We start from the raw sequence: 15,800 nt of genomic DNA on the forward strand, positions 1-15,800 counted from the left end.
CTAAGAACTGTTGCGCTCTTGTCCCTTTACTGCTGCGCTGCATATAAATACCAACCTCACAGCACCTACCTCACAGCACGAGGCTGGAAAGGGTTCTGTTCTACATCTAGCAAAGGATAAGGACGAGAATGGGGAGAGATGTCCGACCTGCTTGTTGGAGTCCTCAGAATTTAAGCTCCTGCCATACTCCGTGACATTTGTGTTTGTGTCCAAGAAAAGGAGACAACAGCAAACCACCTGCCCACTCTATAACCCCTCAGGCACTAATGAGGTGTCATCTTTGTCAAACACTGAGGAGCTCCTGTGACAAAACACTGCCCTGGGTAAATAATGAACGGAACAGACCCATTAGCTCAAAGTTCAACTGCATGTGCTATTGCCTGAACATGAAGGCAGACACGAGCAGCAGAGGCAACGAGCCGTTCTGCACTCACAGCCAAAGCCTGCTCAACACTTCTCACCTGATGAACCATGCGAAGCCCACACAGGCAGGTGTTTGTGTGCTTGTCCCCCGTGGTGTCCAAGGGAGCCCGGGTTGTGCTCCTTGGTGCACTGATAGCACCATCGATTTGGCCAGACACAGGGACTTCAGCAGGCAGGTGATGGCAGAGGTCTGAACGTTCTAACGCCAGAGCAATGGAGTGCTGTTCTCCAATCCTGAACCCTCCAATTAGCACCTGCGTGACCTCAGGCTGGCTACTTTACCTGAGTCTGTTTCCACTTCTGTGAAAAGTAATGGTAACACCCAACCCATAAAGCATGTGGAGGAGTAAGAAAATAATACATGACATCAACATAGCACTGAGTCTGGAACATAGTAAGTGTTCAACAAATGTTACCCTTTGCAGGGATCTGGGTGGAACTGAACGCTTGCATGCCACTGTATTCAGTTGCCCATTCACTCGACAAGTATTTAATGAATATCTTACCAGGCCCAAGTCTACCTGGTAAAGGACAGAGCAGACAAGATGGCCTGCCCTCACTGAGCTCAGAAGCCGGTGCATCCTAATAGCCAATATATAATGATGTAATCAGTAAGTACTTTGTGCCCCCTGGTGTTCTGCATGCTGCACCTGGGTTAACTTATTGGATGTTTACAGACACCCTATGAAGGACATCACTATACTGTCTCCGTGTGACAGCAAACACAACTGAGGCACGAAGCACTTTAGCAAATTGCTCCAAGTAATAAAGTTGCTAAGCATCAAAGCCAGGGTTTAAATCCAATTAGACTGACTCCAGAGTCTCTTCTCTTAAGCATTATGTATGTTGCCTTCTTGCAACTACTAGCTACTGAGCTCCTTGTAAGGAGAAAGCATTTCTTTTTGTATCCACAACAAAGCACCTGCTTGGGAGGCTGCTCCACCAATGCTTCTCATTACAGGAACAAGGGGCAGATTTTCTGGGGGAACTAAGCCCCTCTTTTTTGCCAGTCTCATGACACCTCTCTGTAAACCCTGAATATGTAATGAAAATATGCAATTCTTCCTCTGGAGGGGGTTACTCATCCTCTGTCCATAGGCTATTGGGCAACAAAGTGTCAGGGCAGAGTATTACCTAGTAACTGGATGAGTAAGCTGTTGAAAGAAAATGTTTGGTTTGTAAGAATTGGCCAGTTTGCATAAGGAGAGTGACTACACAGAAGCCCAGAAATTCCAAGACCTGCATGTTTAAAAGGCAGAATTGCTTTTGCACCTTATCATTTTATCAGTCTTGAGACAAAGACAATCGCATCCTTTGTTACAACTTCTGAAAGAACTGGTGTCTACTATTCTTTTCAGTTGAACACAGCAGTCCTAGAAAGATACAAGGAGTGATCTTACAGAAGCCTAATATACCAAAAAGATCCAAAATTAAATCTTGAGAGAGAGAGAGGTGTCTCAAATGCAATACAGATGTGACTTTCGACACTTAGAGTTATCTGAAATCAAGTACATAGGAAACTCATAAAAACTTTGGAGGCACCTGTATTGGCAAAAGGCTCTCAACCTGAGACTGTAACCATCTGACACAAACGCTCTCTGCCTCTCCAACTTCTATGAGCTCAAAGCAGGCTGAAAATTGCTGAAGCAGAAAGAAGGGCTCTTCTTTAAAGCTCTCCCCTGAGTTTCCATGCAGGGTGGCTGATGGGAAGGGAAGGAACTCAAGGAGGTTAGAGCCAAAAGGCAGAGAGAACAATGGAGTGGCGAGTTACTCCCAGGGAGCAGAGCTGGGGCTTACTCCAGGGGTCAGCATACTATGGCCCCCATGCCCAAGCTGCCTGCCACCTGATTTAACAATAGCATTACACTGGGATTCAATCATGTGCACACAATTACACATTGTATACCCTGCTTTTGTGGAGAAGCTGTAGCCAGGACCACATGGTCTACAAAGCCAGTCCAGTAAAAGAATGTTGTAGATCCACATAACGAAGGAACCCGGCCACCCTACAGTCGCGTAACAGGGTTTCAGACCTATTACAGGCCACTGGCTGCAGTGTGCCTATCATTTTCCCCTTTTTCAAGTAGGAGTGTCTGTTGCAGTTAATCCGCCTCTCTGTTCAATATTGTATGCTTTGTGGTTGGAATCAAATAATTTGCCTCTTTAATTTGTAGGTTATCTCATCAGTAGGAGTCTCATGAAGATTTGGAGTAATTTCTAGATCTGAGACTTAAAGCTTAGTATGGATCAGATGAGACAACTTAAGCGTCTTTTATATGCAGGAAAACATTGACTAATAAGCAAGAATGATGGTTTGGGGCTGACGCTGTGGTGTAGCTGATAAAGCCACTGTCTGCAGCGCCGGCATCCCATGTGGGTGCTGGTTCTAGTCCTGTCTGCTCCACTTCTGATCCAGCTCTCTACTATGGTCTGGGAAACCAGTAGAAGATGGCCTAGGTCCTTGGGCCCCTGCACCTGCGTAGGAGACCCAGAAGCAGCTCCTGGCTCCTGGCTTTGGATCAGTGCAGCTCTGGCTGTTGCAGCCAATTGAGGAGTGAACCAGCAGATGGAAGACTCTCTCTCTCTCTCTGCCTCTCCTCTCTCTGTGTAACTCTGACCTTCAAATTTATGTTGTTATTCACTCCCCTTCTTGCTCCCAGATGGGCAGTACATCCTTCCTATTGTCATGAGTTTGGCCAGGCCACTTCCTTTGGGCCATAGTAGTCATCATGTATAGCAGGAATGGGGGATTTAAATGATTCATCTCGGGCCATATTTTCCTGTCCGCCATGAGAAGAGCAATCTTTCTCTCTGGCCCTCAGAATACACACCCATGGAGCATGTCTGTACCGAAGATGGAGCCTTAAACACGTTCGGCGGACCTGAGCCTGAAGTAGAGCCCCCCCAGGTCAAGCCAGACGTGATCAGCCAACTGCGATCAACCTGCAAACCCACCATGGACAGCACAGGTAGCTCTTGCTGTGAGTCGCCTAGTTCCGAGACGCTTTGTTATCCCGCATTGTTGTGGCTAGGGGATCACTATGCATGGCTCCTCCAAAATCATGAGGTTAAAAAAAAATGAGGTGGCTGGAATACAGCAGACGGCACTGCAGTTCTGAGATCCTAACTCCTGAGCACAGCACTAGCTCTGCTGTCTAACTGAAAGCAATCACCACCTTTCTCAATCTCAGGGGTTTTCTTAACTATAAAACAGAGATAATAAAAACCCAAATCAGAAGGTCATATAAGGATTAAACAGGAAAATACATTCAATGTTATGAAAATATAAAGCATAAAAAAGAAAAGAAAATACAGTGTACAGTATAGACCGTATTCTTTTCAAATCGACTGTATCCACCAGGCCTGACACTTCTGAGCACCTCTCCTTTCTCCCGCCCTCACACTCCCAATGAAGACAACGGGGGCTCAGCTCTACTGGGCGTAGGAACTCAGCTACCAAAGGGGAGGCTCTCTGAGCCCCGGTTCTTCCCTACTGCAGAACAGAGGACAACCAGAATGCTCCCCTTTCTGCATCACCCCAAAATCCCAGAAAACCCAACCAGCCCACAGCATTCCTCCACGGGGAACTGTTATTGCCAACTGTCACCAAGCTGGTTTCCATGGGTGCCAGCGTGTCGCTCCACCAGAGTCTGGGGTGTTGCAGCCGGATTAACTTGTGTTCATGTCACAAGTGGTTTTCCTTCTCCAAATGCCAGAGTCTGAGCTTCCTAGAAATGGTTCTACATTGTCTCACTGCACCCAAGAGTAAGAACACCAAGGTCAGAGACGCTGTCCACCCCGAGAGAGGAAAAGGCCAAATCAATAACCCTGATGCCATCCGTTTGTTCCACCCAGACCGCCAACACAGGATCTGGGGCAGATTCTCTGAGAAATAAAACTACCCACAGTTCCTCTCGGTCCTCCAGCCGAAGGCACCAGAAATCAGATCACACCCCTCAGCTTGCTTTATGAGCCAGAAACCAAGCCGGGGCAGTGACACCACGCCACGGAGCCATTGACCAGAGCAGTCCAGAGCAATCCCAGTGCTCTGCACTTTAGTTACTGGGGCACATTTGATTTCCCCTATGACCCAGAAACATCGGTGAACAGAGGAGCCGTGCATCACTTGTCATGTCATTGCTCAGTGAATATGTATCGAACGAACGGCTGGTGTGTCACCACCCACTACCATCCTCAGAAGAGGAGGGAAGACCCGGAGCTCCTGATGGGGGGGAGAAAGCACACTGGGGGAGGGGTCAGGAGGCCTGCCTTCTAACAGAAGCCGCTGTCATCAGCCAGCTGAGTGGCAGGTGCTCCGCTCAAAGATGAGTGTGTGTGTGGGTAGATGAGCTCTCAGCCGCCTTCCAGCCTCAAGACCCATCCTCACGGCCATCGATGAGGTTCACCGAGCTTGGCATGTCTCGGGCTCCAGGTCAACAGCGCTGCCTGCATTGTCTCAAGTGAGAACAAGATGATCAGCTCCGTTTTCTGTAAGAACGACTTTCCCCAGTGCCGCACAGCGGTGCACTGGGTAACAGAACCTGTGTCTGATCAACACAGAAAGCCATATTCTCATCCAGTCACCTCGACTCCTTTCACAGCCACGCCTCGGGCTGCTGGGTGCCTTTGGGGGCCATCGCTTTGCCTCTGAAATAGTTCCATTTTCCATTAGAGCCACATTTTTAGAAAATTATTTTAAAATGCCCTTAGCAGAGAGAGGCACCGCAGGCAGGCCTTGCAAGCTTCACACTGCGTGGCGGTGGGTTTCCCATGGTTCCAGAGCAGCCCTGAGGCCCTGGGCCCTGGTGAAAGTACAAAGAATCTGGAGGAGAAACGGAAGGAGCTGAGGGGCGGGGTGAGGGGTGAGCAACCGCATCCCAGGAACGTGAGAGTCTGAGGAGGAAGGAAAAGGCTACAAGAACACGATTTTGTTCAAGGATCTCTGGGGAGCTGTGAAGATGTTCACTGGGCTCTGGATCCCTCCCACATTCACTCTCCCCCAAGTTTAAAGCACACAGAGCAAAGAGGTGCAGTCGCCGAGAGACAGCAGCGCTACAGCTATGGGAGAACAGGTGCCCCACACAGGGTTCTCCAAACGCCCAAAGCATGACAAGAGACCACAGGCACCGATCAAAGAATTTGACCCGGAACTAAAATAATTCCTTTTTTAAAGAAGGGACAGACATACCTTTATATAGAAAAATCAAGTCAAGCTCTAAATCTCTTTTATATTGCTAATTTTTTTTCAAAATGAGAAACAATAGTGAAATGAAATACTCAACAATAAATGCACAGTGCTCCAAAGTCATGGATAATGAACACGTGCCCCTGGAAGGAAGGAGAGGAGAGGAAAATACAGCTTGTGTTCAGAAACCGAACGATATTGAGGAATTTGGCAGAGGAAAGAGTAGGCTTAATTAACTGCATGCAAGTAAAAAGGGCCTCTCTTCTAAACCAGATGACCTTAAACCCGAGGCAGTAAAAGAATAAAGGAGGGGATTTGGAGGGAAATGACAGAGTTTTAATTGTCTCAAAGAGAAATTTGTAGGTGGAAATCCAGGGGTTCTCTGACATGTGTGTACCTATGAGAGAGACACACACAGAGAGAATTTCTTGGTGACAAAGAAACAGAGATCAGTGGCACTGGGTGGCTGCTGTTCTCACGGAGAAAGTCCCATTACGTCCCATAACAAACGAGCACAGTGAGCCTTCCTAGTAGTATTGAGCAAATGATCTTTGAGAGATGCCTACGTCCAAACCACACAAAAGGAGCCACGCCACGGAAAGGCAGTCTGCTCTGAGGCAAAGGGACATTTTTATGCTTACATCACCACTCCCTCCACCTCCATCCCCTACTTGGAACGCTGCGTTGTCAGAGACGTAGGCAGTGGAGACAGAGTTGGGGCCACCTGCCTTCCTGCGCCTTGCCCCAGCTCAGCGCCGCTTCCTCTCCGCTCGCTCTCACCGCCAGCTCTCTCTCGCCTTCCAGCTCCTTGTCTGCAGATGGCTCTGGGCAATCCAGACCACCTCCGTCCAGAGTGGAACTAAGACATCTTCTGCTGAGACAGCCGCACCGAGTCAACACGTCTGCTCCAGACCTGCCCAGCAAAGCCAAGTGCCTGCTCAGCTCCCTGACCCCCATGGTGGCTCTAGAAGTGGACGTAGTAGACATGAACAAGCCAGATGTGTCAAAAGAACATGCTGGGTGATTCCTTCAGCTGTTTCCAAGAACACCTGCTTCCTCTCGCTCCATGTCTGATGACTGTAATCCACCCATACTTCTAACTGTAAATGAGACTAAATAGAAATATTAAAATTTAAAAATCTACGCAGAGTATGAGGGAGGGAGGAGGTGGGGCCTCCGGGAGAACTTGTGTGTTGTTCTTAGCCCCGCAATCACATTGGGGTTTGTAAATATCTGTGAAGAGGTCGAATGGGCAAACAGAAACAGAGATGAGAGCAGAGGAAGAGTAGAAGAGAGGGAGGAGGATGAGGAAGCAGAGAGGGAGGTGAGGAGAGAGGGCGGAAGCAGAGACAGGACGGCAGGTACCCTAGGGGCTGCTACCATCTCCCAACTTGAGGCACAGCTCCCTCTCTTTGAGCACAGTAACAGTGCCACCTAGAGGCTTCAAAGGGCTTCCCCGAACTTGGACACTAACACGCACTGGGGTTTGCTTGTGTTGTTTGAGGAGGAGCTTTGAAAAGGGGGAGTACAAGACGGTGGGGTGGGAGGGAGGCACCGTCAAGAACACAGGCATGGACCATTTCCGCACGGCTGGTGTGCCGGGGACTGAGCAAAGCGCCGAGCGCACAGGCACAGGGGAGACAGCTTCTCGGCTCCAGGCTCTCAGGACGAGACACACAGATAAAAAGTGCAGACCCGAGAATTACCCCAGCTGTACAGAAACCCTGGGCACCCAGATGAGGGAGAGACTAACGCGGACTAAAGGAGATGGAGGGCGGGGGTGGCAGGGAATGAGATCTTGAAAGAATTCAGAGACGAGATGGACTGAGCTGGGTCCAAGGACATCTGGACACTTAAGAGGAACTGCAGGTTGACATGATCACCCAATCAGGCACAAAGTGGAGAAAGGACACCAAGAATGCTCAGTGCGGCACGCCGATGTTACCTGCCGGTGGCACAGACAGACACCGAAGGCCAGGAGGATGACTGAGCCGAATTATATTCATAAGGGGCTGGAAAGCTTGCAGTGCTTCAGTTGCCAAAGAGCAGAGCTGTGTAACTGTTCACTGCGTGTGCTCAGCTCCTGGTAGAATGCTTGGCACTCGGTCCTCAATGAACATATGAGAAATGAATGAATCCATGAAAGTCGTTGACAAAGAGAATGACCGGATAAGATTTACGTATTGGAAAAACGAGACGTGAGAGAAGCTATAGGGAAGGACGAGGGGAAGAGAGGCTCCATTAGATACCTACTGCCAAAGGATGGCCAGCTAACATGAATCTGGCCCAAGGTACGGCAGACAGAGTGGACAGGCAGAGGGGCTCTGCACCATTTTGGCAGAATAGAATCCAGAGGTCGTCAACATGGTGTGGGTCCAGGCTGAGTGATGGCATGAGCCAAGACAGAGAACACAGAGGCAAGAGCTATTTGGGGAGGGAGATAATGAATTTAGTTTCAGAACTAGAGCTTTCCACTTTCTAGAATATAACCAAGTGGAGACGGTAGTTAAATACACAGTGTGGAGCTCCAAGAGGGCTCCTGGCACACACACACACACAAACACACACACACAAACACTCACCTACATGGACCACTGACACTTTTTGCATCCTGGTGCCAGAGATAAAGTTCGCCTGTAACAACCTCAAGACTAAACTGTAGTCTGTGCTTTGTTAGAGCCGGAGGCTGGAGAGACCATCCTCGGCTTCCGCATCTGTAAAATGGGAATTGCATTAATATTGAATGAACTAACTCAGCCCAGTATCTGGCAAAAGTACAAAATGCTGCTAGTTTACAATCAAATCTCTGAGTGTGATGTAGCAAGAAGACTGTGGGAATAAAGCCCAAAACCTAGCCAACCACCTGAACATGTCTCAGTTTGCTCATCTGGTCAATGGGAAAAGTATAATTTATCACTTCTGCCTTGTAAGATAAAGGAGATAACGCACATCAATCACCTGGAAGGGAATTTACAAATATTCTATATAATTTATGTAAAGGTAGATTATGGTGGGAGAGTCTCTGAATTCAAGATCTGCACTTCTTGGTAAGCATGCATCTTTTTGATACCCTTTTCTCTAAAGAAAGAGACTCTTCCCCGGCCCCACTTAACAAGAAATTCCTCACTCATCACCTTTCTACGTTCCAGACATGCTTTCATCACAGCACATCTCCTTTATTCCATCTTCAATTGAGATTTAAAAAGAAATCTTTGAAACTCCCCAGCTGGTAGAACCACCAGGGATTCAAAGCACATTTGTTCTCTCTTCTACATATTCCCTGCATGGCCAGCCAATCAAACTCACACTGTTAATCTGAATTGAAAGGAAATAGGATTTATTTAAAGGAGACAGAGATAACCATAGTGGAGAGACAGGAACAAATAAAGTTATTCAACTCCTGACCCACGACGGGTTTTGTTTGCTCTTTGCCCTGTGGATTCCTCTAGAACATCGCTGTAATGAAAGGCTAAGCACCTGAACAGCTGCTGGTTTTAACATTGTCTCCTTGGCATCAGGAAAATTGTAGAATCCTTGGGCTGCAGCTAAAGGAAACAGAACTCCATGTGACTTTTCCTTGGCCCAATTTACAGCACAATACAGAATGGTTTTTTGCAGAGTCAGTGACCAAAAGCAGCTAGCTTTGGCTTAAACCTCTCCGGGCCCAGGAGCCCACCACTCAGGGTGGGAAGAGTGAGGCAACCCTAGAAGACTCCCCTCTCTTCTCCCTCCCCGACACCTCCATCCCTGACTCTCCAAGCGGCCCCCTGGCCTTGCATAGCATTGACCTTGTGTCCCCTCTGCCTTCTCTTCCCTAGGTGACCCTCTGTTCCTCAAGATGGCCTCACAGGATTATTCTACTGCCTCAACTCACTTCTAAATTGAAAATCCCATGTACAAAACAAACAGATTCAGTGTCTCATTGTTACCCATCGTCCCAAATGGCTACCGTGGATTGAGTCTCCAAAGTGCCCAGACTACACTGGAGAATGACTAAGTGGCCCCACTCCACAAAGGGCAGCATCTCCGTGTGATCATTGCTGAGCCGGACGAGGCCTGGGGCTGATGGATGAACTATTTCATCCGACCACAGCCCCTCTGAGGCAGGCAACCGTGACTACAATTTATATAGAAGGTGCGAGCCGCTTCCTATGAATCCCAAACCCAGTGTAGAAGCAGCTCCCCCTCCCTTTCCCAGTTCTGCCTGTGGCATCTTCTGTCACTGAGCCTGCTCCTGGAGACATGGACTCCACATCAAAGGCTGCATCGGCTCTCACAGATCCCGTCAGCTGTCCACCTGTGCCACCGATCTCGGCCCCTGGGTCGTCTGCTGCACCCACCGCTCTTCATTGGAAATGACGCTGCCTACTTTTGCACACGTCCTTCCTGTGTTCAGAAACATCTGATGATTTCCAAGTTGCCTGATCAAAACTACACAGGAGGGGCTGGCGCTGTGGCACAGCAGGTTAACGCCCTGGCCTGAAGTGCTGGCATGCCATATGGGCACTGGTTCAAGACCTGGCTGCTCCACTTGCAATCCAGCTCTCTGCTGTGGCCTGGGAAAGCAGTAGAAGATGGCCCAAGTGCTTGGGCCCCTGCACCTGCATGGGAGACCCGGAAGAAGCTTCTGGCTCCTGGCTTCAGATCGGTGCAGCTCTGGCCATTGCGGCCAACTGGGGAGTGAACCAGTGGATGGAAGACCTCTTTTTCTGCCTCTCCTCTCTCTGTGTAACTCTTACTTTCAAATAAATAAATAAATACTTTAAAATAAAAAACTACACATGAAACCTTGAGCGTGATGCTCAGTTTTCTCCAAATCTATCCATAGCCAACCTTTCTAGCATAGTCTCCCAGGACACTCTGTATTGGGATTGCTCAGGATTTCAAGAAGTCAAGAGCACGTGGCACACTAAGGGTTCAACTGCAGAAAATGCATTCATGCGACTATGTAGATGGCTGCGAGTAGACGAAGGGAAACAGTGAGGGCAGGTGAATCCCACAGGAATGGGCAACCAAAGAGAAGTCATAAGTGCCCCTAGGCCCAAAGGAGCAAGGGGTAGGGCCAGTGTTAACGGACCCGTCCCCGTAAGAGCTGGACAAAGAGGCTGCCTCAGACAGAAGTGGTGCTGGGAGACTGGAGGCCCTTGGAGGAGGAGGAAGAAAAGGGGGATGCATCAGCCAACTCTCCACACACCTGTCCTCTCATGGCTCCCCATGCCTCCTACTGGCCGATTCCAACAGGAAACCTCAAAGCAAGGGAGCCCAGGGACCCATCCACAGCCATCAACCTCCCGGGCCCCAGAGCAAAGAGGAGAAAGGCACAGAATAAAGTCCAGGCACAGGCGGCAGAGGAGAAGAACCCACAAATTACACTCCTGGCATCTGTCTTCAAAGGCATGAGCTCCCTGTTGCAAAACGCATACAGGATTTCCCGATCTTGGGCCTTTGTCCACACCATCTTTCTCTTTAGAATGCCCTTCCCCGCAGGGGAGACTTGCTCAGGGCCGTCTGGGAGGCACTGAAGGTCAGACAGTCATTTAGAGACCTTGGCTGCACGCCTGATAGGATGGAGGAGGAGTGCAGCTCTGCAGGCGAAGCCTCCGAGGTGGCTCGGCACGTGGAGGGATACTCAAAGGAATCCCTGCAGACCCTCAATGCACTCTGTTCACAAACAAAGGAGAAGCGAAGGCCGGACACGGAAATGGGGACCGAGAGAGATCCCAGCTGTCACAGCCATCTCCCCCAGCACCCCCCACGTCCCAGGTCGGGGGCTCACGGCAGGACCACTGGAAAAACTGAGGCCCCAGGCCCTGGGTCCTCTTGTGCAGAGTCCCTGCCCCTGCTGCCAAGCTCCTGGGCTCTCTGAATTGATCAGAAAGCAGGAAGACTGGCTCTGCACTTAACAATTCTTTTCAGCGTAAAGGCTTTCCTCCCCCACACAAACCCTGCCTTTTGTCAAGGAAAAGAAAGAGAGACTCAACCCGGAGTGAATTCCTGGTGGCGGGAGGTTTGCAGGCAGCAGGTGCAGCCAGGAGGAGCACACAGAGTATTTGTCTGAAACCCACGCCTACTGCACAAAAGTGGGGGCCTCCGACTCCTCCACCTCAGGGCCACCCTGGGGCCGGGGGCCTTCAGGGAAACCACACTTCCTTCCAAGGAGGCACGTGGGACAGGTGGGGGGCATCCAGACACTCTCAATGGATCTAGAGAGAGGCAGGAACGCACTTCCAGAGAGACAAATCAGGAGGGCCCTGGAGGAAGCCTCTCGCTGATGCAGTCCCTGAACATCTGCGTGTGGCCTGGCAAAGCAGTAAAGGGCACAGACTCTGAAGGAAGACAGGGTGGGTTCCAAGCTTACCGACTACCTGTGCGATCTTGGACAACCTGGGTACTCTCTCTGCACTTCTCTGCTAGGAGGCTTAGCTGGATTAATGCACGTAGAGTAATTAGTGCAATACCTGACACATAGTAACAGCCGTCAGGATGCGTCAGCTGCGTAGCTAATATGTGCCAAAAGTGGTAGGCACAGGTACACAGCACACACACATGTGCACTGCCCACAAAGCACTTTAATAATGACGACAACAGCTAACATTCGTCGATCCTGCACTAAACATTCAGTGCTATTCACATGGACTGCTATCGTTGAATCCTTTCCATAGCTCCATGTTCAGACAAAGACACTGCAGTAGAAGTTGTTACAACTTATTCAGCTGGTAAACGCTAGAGGTGAGTATGGAAATAGAGCACCACACAAGTAAAGCAACAGGCAACTGCATGGCTGCCCTGGGTCAGCAACGCTAGGGAGAAATGGAGTCGTGTAAGGAAGGCCTCCCGGAAAGGGTGGTCAGGCTGTCCCAAGCTAAGACTGGAGGCAGAGGAGCAATCAGGTCTGCAAAGAGCAAACATGGAGAGATCCGGGCAGAGCGGACAAAAAGGCAGGAAAGGGATCAAGACCCTGAAGAAACTTAGAGAGGGCTAGGGTGCTAGAACGAGGTGAGTGATGGGGAAAGCAGAGGGAGGCAAGTCTGGAGCACCAGACAGGAGCCAGAGCGTGGCAAGGCCTCCTAGGTCCCTAGAGAGACCTCAGAACTAATCACAACAAAGGGCCCTGGAACTAAATGCTCCCACAGCGCGATCTTGGATCCTGATGAAAACGGCTAATATCCGTTGGGCATGTACTGAGCGTTAGGAAATTTTACAGTGCTTGTGTGCCGTGCTGTCATTCAGCCCTCCACGTAGCTCCATGTTCTGATAGACATTGGTGACTCAGAAGGCAATGTAATAGAGGTGACTTGGACCAGAGACGTGCGAAGCTCATTGTGGTCAGCAGATGTGCCAGTGGTCTTGGGAGAATGAAGGCTTCACTCACAGCCCCAGGCCAGACTTGACACAATGAAGTGTGTGTTTCATTATCCTCACCGCTGTCAGTATCAAACCACTGATGAAGGTCACAGTGGCCCTGGGCTCACCATGCATCCGTGTGGGCTCCCAGACCTGAGGCTCTCCTCTCATGCCCGCAGCAGCACGGCACTGCAGCCACAGTGCCTGCACGGACACCTCGAGAAATTCTGAATATAAACAGCCCAGGAAATGAGCACACGCAAATATCTCCAAACACATACAGAAGGACAAACACAGAGCAGCCACGCAGGATGCACATTCGTTACAACTATTCGTCAATCTCCCTTCGTTGGCATTGTCAGTGCAGGACAGGAAGCGGCCACTGCCCCTGCTCTCAGTGTCAGAATCTTTGATATGTTACCACGTAAAGTTGAGATACTCATTCGTTCATCATACACTAAAAACTGAGTAAACCTGCTGTCCTCCCTGTATGGGTATTGGGGAAATGGTAAGACAAAATATAACCGTAGCCCTCAAGGCGCTCAATGCTCCCTACTTTATAGACACGTCAAAGGACAACCATAATGCGATATGAACAGAGCCAGGATAAAGGAGAGAACAAGTGGCACTCACCCCAGGGTCAGGGCAGATTTTCGTAGGGAAGAGTGTCAGGAGAGACGGCATGAGCAAGTCTGGAGCACACTTCTGAAGCATTCTGGGAGTACTTCCTGTGATTCAAGTTCAACATCAAGGAGGTGACGGGGAACAAGAAGCAGGCTCGCATCAGGAGGAGCCTTGAAGTTATGCTAAGATAGTACGACTTTTTTCCAATGCTGCAAGGAGCCATCAAATATTTTAAGGAATACAATGGTCATATTTCATTTTAGAAATGATAGAGACGATCTTTGTAGTAGCTCAAATAAGAAATAAAGAGGGTGTGAGCCGTAAGGCAGAAGCAAAGGGGTAGAAGAGGAGGAGGAGGAGCCAGCAAGATACCAGTAGGGCAGAGTCAAGAAGAGACTGCAATCAATCGGATTTAGTGAGAAGACAGAAAAAGGTCAGATTTTCCTTGCATGTATGGGAAACGTGGCCACGTTACAAAAGGGTCCAAATGTAATGCTGCAGGGTCTGGGTTTGACGTGGTAGACAAAGGAGAGACTCGAGGTGCTTCTGAATGGGAGAATAATATGACCACAGCTATAACTTAATAAGATGAATATGCCAGCGATGTGTGAAACATTGGTTGGCAGACAGACCTCGGAGAGGAGAATAATGGCACTTAATGGTAGTCTCAGTGGGAAGATTTAAGGGCCTGAACTAGGTTCATGAACACATACATGAGAAGCTGGGAGAAGGGAGCTAAATGCAACCAAGGCTCTTAAAGGCAATGAGATCAAGCCAAGGGCAGAAGCATTAGGAAGGAGGAAGGGTCCATCCTTCTCTGAAATTGGGGCACAAGAGGTAGAGAGAGACCCCAGAGTTAGCTTCCAGGTGAGGAAGAGCAAATACTGCCCGAGCTTCTTAGCAACATCAGGACCAAGAAGAATCAGCTAAGGGAAGGCGCATGTTAAAGACGTAAGAACTGTTCTGAGGTCGGCATTGTAGCATAGCAGGTTAGGCAGCTGCCTACCATGTTAGCACCCCATATGGGCTCCAGTTCCAGTCCCGGCTGCTCTACTTTCAATCCAGCTCCCTGCTAATGCCCCTGGGAAAGCAGTGGAAGATGGGCCAGGTGCTTGGGCCCCTGCTACCCACATGGAAGACCCAGACTGAGTTACAGGCTCCTGGCTTCGGCCTGGCCTGCCCCAGCTGCAGCTGCGGCCATTTGGAGAGTGAACCAGAAGATGGAAGAGCTCACTCGCTTGCTCTCTCCTCCTCCTCTTCTCTCTCCGTCATTCTTTCAAATATCTTTTAAAATAATTTTTAAATACTCATAATTTATTAAGGTTTTTAAAAATCAAGTTACAAATGGTGCAGTTATTGTAATCCTGTTTGTTAGAGACTTCTGTGCACGTGGGTTGAAAAGCTACACCAGAATATTAACTGTGGCCATCTCCAGGAAGGAGAGCTCTCCATGATTTTTATTTTCTTCTAGACACTTTTTTGTATTTTCTACCATGAACAAGCATGACTTTCGTAATCAGAAACCCAGCAGAGTTTAAAATATATTTGCTAAGCTTATATAGCATGGCTGTCTCCCAGAATTGAAGAGAGGGACCTGTTTAATTTCTTCTTTACAGTACATTTCAGTCCTTGAGATGCAGACTTAAACGCCTCCAGAGTGAAGCTATGGGTGCATTCATGACTGACTTGGAAACATATCACCTAGAAGGACCTCACTGCTCACCAGAGGGTCCTCTCCAGCCCCCTGACCAGTACAGAGGGCACCCTACAGGCTCCCTCCCAGGAAGCTCCAGGCTGGGCACAGCAAGGCCCCGCAGGCTCTGTGCCCCTCAGTCCCCCAGCCCTCACCCACATCCCCCTTCCTTCCTCACAAAACATAGCCCTGCTTCTCTCCTCCAGGTCTTCACTACCAAAGCTCCAGTTCTGGCAACCAACTCACCTCTCTCATCTCCCAAATGCTCACTTTCTGAAATTGTGAAAATGCTACTGGGTTCCACACCCTCATGGCAGTGGGACACAGAATAAAACCAAAGGACTCAAACTGCTCTGCAGGGCAAGGACTGGGGGTGGGAGAAACGAGGAGGCTACTCAGAACCTGCAGGTGATGGTATCCCCGCAGAGGCAGCAGGGCTCATGGACGCTTCTCAAACGTTCCAGCTAACTACAGAGCCTTGCCTGCAGGGGGTTTCCAAAAAATTAAGTCTCAGGTCTTTTCAGCAGAGTG

General features: G+C 49.4%; 1 protein-coding gene across 6 annotated transcripts in view; it reads right to left on the reverse strand.

Annotated features, from left to right (window-relative positions):
• The window catches only part of LOC149125275 (uncharacterized), a 159,500-nt gene that overhangs the window by 78,218 nt on the left and 65,482 nt on the right, over window positions 1-15,800 (reverse strand). The gene's annotated exons all lie outside the window — the stretch shown is intronic.

This window comes from Oryctolagus cuniculus, chromosome 7, assembly GCF_051225735.1.
Source record: "Oryctolagus cuniculus isolate XC-2025 breed Fujian yellow rabbit chromosome 7, ASM5122573v1, whole genome shotgun sequence".
NCBI classification, from domain to species: domain Eukaryota; kingdom Metazoa; phylum Chordata; class Mammalia; order Lagomorpha; family Leporidae; genus Oryctolagus; species Oryctolagus cuniculus.